A 5,392-nucleotide genomic window follows, 5' to 3' on the forward strand; every position below is an offset into this window, starting at 1 on the left:
GCAGCAGCGGCAGCAGCAACAAGAACATCAGCAAAGAAGGCACCACTAACAACACACCTTCCTCATCACGTTTCCTCGCCGATCAGTTATTCTTCACCGGCGTCTGCGGTGTAGTGGTTAGACTCATGACAGCTGAATGTAGAAGATATGAGTTCGATTCTCGTGTGAGAAGTACTTTTTTAATAGAACATCTTTGTCTTTTTGCTGGGACGTGTATTCTTCTCACCCCAGCCTTTTTTGGTCCTGAATCATATACACACAAACGTGGTCAAAGGAGCCTGGCTCCTGAATGATCTCTCAGTTGGCGTATTAGTTTTAATTTAAGTAAAAGTTTTAAGACTCTTGCAACATAATTATGACCTATAAGTGCTGAAGATTAGAGGAGTTACAAAAGAGTAACAAACATAGAAAAGAAGGAGGGAAGATCAGGACGAGAAAAGAAGGTCCAAGCCACACCACATCACCCGACAATCACCCGCATCCGAATTGTGTTTATAGCGATATAATAAAGAAGATGTATTACTTTTACAACGATGTTCTATTTCTTCCACCACCCCCTCCTCCAATTTCCCACCCCCTTCTCCGCCCCCTCCCAGGACAATTATGTTGCAGAAATACAAACCCGCTCCCTTCTCTCAGCGAATCCCAAAACCTTTGCCAAAGTAAAAAAAAAATGATGCCAAATCAGCTCGAGCAGCTTTTCGACGAGGAAGAACTCTGTAAAAAAAACTCTTCACCAGAGACAGGATTTTGGGAACTGATGCCCCCTTACGTCGAGTGAAAGAAAACATCAAACACTTGATTAATCAGAACTCAGCAGTTTTCATATCTGGAAGAGACCCAGACAGCGGCGGCCATTTTGTGTCTGCAGACGAAAATAACGTTTTCTCTATAAACGTACAAGACGTAGCAATGGTATCCATAAACACTTTCTGGAGATCAGAAAAAGGCAACGTATATTGCTTGCATATTTATGCCAGTAACTTCAACGATCTCGAATCACACGTTCTGTTTCACCTAGATCGGGTTAGGGGGATGGGTTTAGAAGACATCATATTTAGCCTCAGTATTCTTGCTGAGGATAACGACATCGTAAAAGACACGCTAGCGTTATGTTATGACCAGTGTAGCATCAAAGCAACACATGAGCAATATATGTGCTTCGAGAGAGACTTCAGTAAGGCTGAGAGCGTCCTTGATAATATTATTACTCCTCATAATTTTTGAAAAAATGTAACTTTCCTCTCTGTCGTTCTATTACGGAGCTATATTTTTATTTATTGGTTTGTTTGTTGTAGTTTTTTGGGTTGTTGTTTTTTAATTGTGTGTGTGTGTGTGTGTGTGTGTGTGTGTGTGTGTGTGTGTGTGTGTGTGTGTGTGTGTGTGTGTTTGTTTGTTTGTTTGTTTAAGTACTTCTTTACTTTTTCCTAAATAAACAAACTGATTGATTGACTTCTGTCGTTTCCTATTAAGACATTCTGAAAGCTGTTTTCGTTAGTTCGTTTGATCGTTCGTTCGTTCGTTCCTTCGCTTGCTTGCTTGATGTTCATCTTTATCATCATCATCATCATCATCATCATCATCATCATCATCATCATCATCATCATCATCATCATCATCATTATTATTATTATCAACAACAATTAACCATGACAACATCAATATCATCACTAACAGTAACAACAACAACAACAACAACAACAACAACAACAACAACAACAACAACAACAACAACAACATTAACAACTACTACTACTACTACTACAACAATAGCAGCAGCAGCAACAACAACAACAGAAGCAATTATTATTTGAAATAATTATAGCTAGTAATATTTGACAAGAAGCGAGGAAACAGAGTTTTGGTTTATTTTTTGTTGTGGTCAGTTTTCATTTCACTCCACTCATAGAAAACTTGAAAACATTTGTCTGTGTATCTTACTTTATTTCCGAAGATAGGGGGGGGGGGGCATCGAGAGAGTGAAAAGCAGAAAGAAAGGGAGGGAGAGGGGGATGGGGGTAGAAAGAGAGTGTGAGTGTGTGAGAGAGAGATAGACGGAGAGAGAGAGAGAGAGAGAGAGAGAGAGAGAGAGAGAGAGAGAGAGAGAGAGAGAGAGAGAGAGAGAGAAAAGGGGAAAGGACAGACAGTCAGAGAGATATAGAGAGAGCGAGAGAAAGACTGCGCGAGAGAAAGACAGAGAAAGACAGAGAGAGTGAGAGAAAGAGAGGGAGAGAGAAAGATAGACTATGCTGAGTACCTTTATGTCTATTTAAAAACAATTCTGTGTTGATTTTAGTGAGAAAAAATAACTACTTTGACCAAAGTCATACAATGTTAAGTTGCAGTTTCCAAGGATACTCAAGCTTGGGAACTTACCAAACTTCGGCAGCCATATTCTCGCTAATCCTATTTCTGAGACCAGACGACCCCACCTACTTCAATCGCGAATTATCTAGCCTCCTATTCCAGACGATTGTTGGGGGGGGGGGGGGGGGTTGCATTAAAAGCAAGACAAACACACAAGCTTTAGGATTATACCGATAACTTTACACGCCCAGAAATTGAAGAACGCCGGATTTTAACGTGTCTTGACACAAATTGATCTGGGTATATTTCTGAATATAGATTCCAGGACTTAGAAAAAACCCCAACAACATCAAACCCAAACAAATCTTGATCGTAAAATAATGAATTGTAGTGAAGCGTATCTGATTTTATCCTATTTTGTCTTGCCATCATAAACTTGTGGACGCTACTCAGTGGCGACTGGGTGAGGGTGTGTTTAATTTGCTTAAAAATAATTTTGATAAATAATAAATCGCACTTTACACTATATTACGTTTTACTTCGCTCTGAGTTTATATAAACTCATAAGTTGTTTTTAAATGTGATAAAAAACCTCCAAAGAAGTTGTTGACTTTAGAAAAAAGGAATTGCCCCTACAGCCACTCCAAATATTTTCTTTTTTTAAACCGAGCAAGTAGCAGCGTTGTGTTGGTTATCTATCTACTATTTTCTATTTGTGGTGGCCGAATTTTGCTATTCAAAAGGCTTTTTAATGGCTGCATCGATCCACATGCGGTTTTCGCCAAAAGATTCTGTAAAATATTCTCCAGATCATGACGCCCTTGGTTTTTTCAGTTTTGAGACAGTTTTGCTGCACAAAGCTAAATTTCTTTATTTCGCCGATCGCTTTTGTAGGCCGACGCTTCTGTCTCTGTAATTTTAGAAAATCCTGAAGTGATATTTTGCGAGGCGCATTTTGTTTTGAGAGTATAGATCTAGACCTTCTCATTTTTTGCATCTCTCAAGATTTATTTCCCCATTCCAGTAGAGTGTAAATAATAATATAATAGGCCAATGACTTTTAGTTGATATTAAAGCACCGATCATTCCTTTCATCGAAAGGGGGCCCAGCTAGTAATTTATAAAGAGGGTGGGGCTTGCTGTGACCAAACCTTCAAATCGCTCAGATTATAAAGGATGGGTAATGACTGAAGAGACAGTGAATCAAGCATACGAAAAGAGAACTTGAAAACTTATATGAATTCAAAAGTATTACAATCTTGTTAGTCACCGTACCAGGTTTGAAACCAGGAGAATGGACTCACCTATGCGTCTTTCCACAAGTACACGAGTCGTATCTTTCGTTTGCGTGTTTGTGGAGTTCCGCTTTCTTGTTAGAATACATTATTATGTTTTGCCCCTTTAAGGTTTTGGTGAGAAATGTTTTGTTTTGAGTTTAGTCAGAGAAGTACGATGTGGTGAAGAAAACCAGATGGGGCTGAAGCTGCAAACCCAATCCCAACAAGACGCTACGGCGAGCAAGTGTCAGATTATTATAAGTATTTGAGTGTTATCATAGACAACAAACTCCACTGGCATGTTCACACGTCTCTGTTGTATTTTTAAAAAAGTGAACAAAAAACATTTTCTCTCTGAGGAAGCTCATGTATTTTAGAATTGATAAATCATTGATGTTCATATTCTACCATTCAACAATAGAAAGAAAGTTTGATCAATTTATGTATAACAGCATGAGTCGGGAACACAATACATCAGGATTTAAAAAATTGAGTTGATTAATAAGGAAAGCATGCAAAATTCTAATACATGTATTTACATTTCTCTACTTCGATTAATTACACATTATTGCTAGCACTAGAACAACTATTTCCATCCTCTAGGACAACCAGCATTCATTTTTTCCATCAAATAGAAAGATCAATCAGAAGTTTAAGACCTAGGCTTCTGATCTGTAAAGAGGAAAGATACAGAAGGTCGTTTTTATCATCATATCCATCTTAATCATCTTGCAATAAAAGCACAATGGAACTCGGTGTCAACAAACTCGGATTCAACGAAAGAGGTTGGATTCCCCGGATTTTGTACTCATACAAATAATATTTAAAAAATAACCCTGTTTTAACAAGCACATAAATGAGTAAGTTCGGATTCAACGAAGTCGTTTGCAGGGTGAACTGTTTTATGCGACCAATCAGCGGCCTCCTTTCTTACTAACATACGCGTTGTTAGCGCGCATCCATGTTTTAGCGTGTGTTGGGGTCGGACGGACGGCCAGCACAGGTGTGAAGTGTGACTGTGTGTGCATGTGTCATGGGGGGAGTGGGGGTACATGCGGTCCTGGCGTGGAACGTCAGTAGAGATACAAGCGAGACACACCGGTTATTGATCAATGTCACAATGATAAGCTAAGCTTGACATAGATCTCGTATGTAATGAATTGCTCGCTGGACTGTGGAATCAAACGTTGCCCTATGCTAGGCTCTACTAAACAGCAACATAACTTGCTCGGCAAAAAATATGTTATCTAGATGATAGACGACACAGGCGTGCATTTGAACGAATTTGTCCTTTTGAACAGTGTGTGCTTGGCAGAGTTGAGTGTATTTTCCGGGAATTTTACAATAACCCTCAAATGCGTCTCATTTGAAACCAAACTATTTTTAGTTGAGAAAGTCGAATACATTATACATTACTTGCTCGATGCCTGTTATTATCTACTCCAAAACCTCATGTTTGCTATAACGAACACTCGGATTCAAAGAAATTGAAGGCCAGGCTCGACAATTCCATTTCATCCGAGTTCCGCTGTATTCTTATGGCCTTAAAGCATACAATATCAAAATATCATAGGGTCAAAATCAGAATACTGATTATGTATCTAACTTAATTATTGTTCATTTATAATATTATTATGCAAGTAACTGTGAACTGTGAGCCTGTTTCTGAGTGCAAGCAGATTTTTGAATCATTATGGTTATGTACGCAGATGTGTGTGGAGGAGAAGATGTGTCAGAGACTGAGTGGGTATGGGTGTGCGCACGTGCGTGCCAATGCGTGTGCGCGCGCGCGTGTGAGTGTGTGTGTG

Source organism: Aplysia californica, unplaced genomic scaffold (assembly GCF_000002075.1).
Source record: "Aplysia californica isolate F4 #8 unplaced genomic scaffold, AplCal3.0 scaffold00415, whole genome shotgun sequence".
In the NCBI taxonomy this organism is placed as follows: Eukaryota; Metazoa; Mollusca; class Gastropoda; order Aplysiida; family Aplysiidae; genus Aplysia; species Aplysia californica.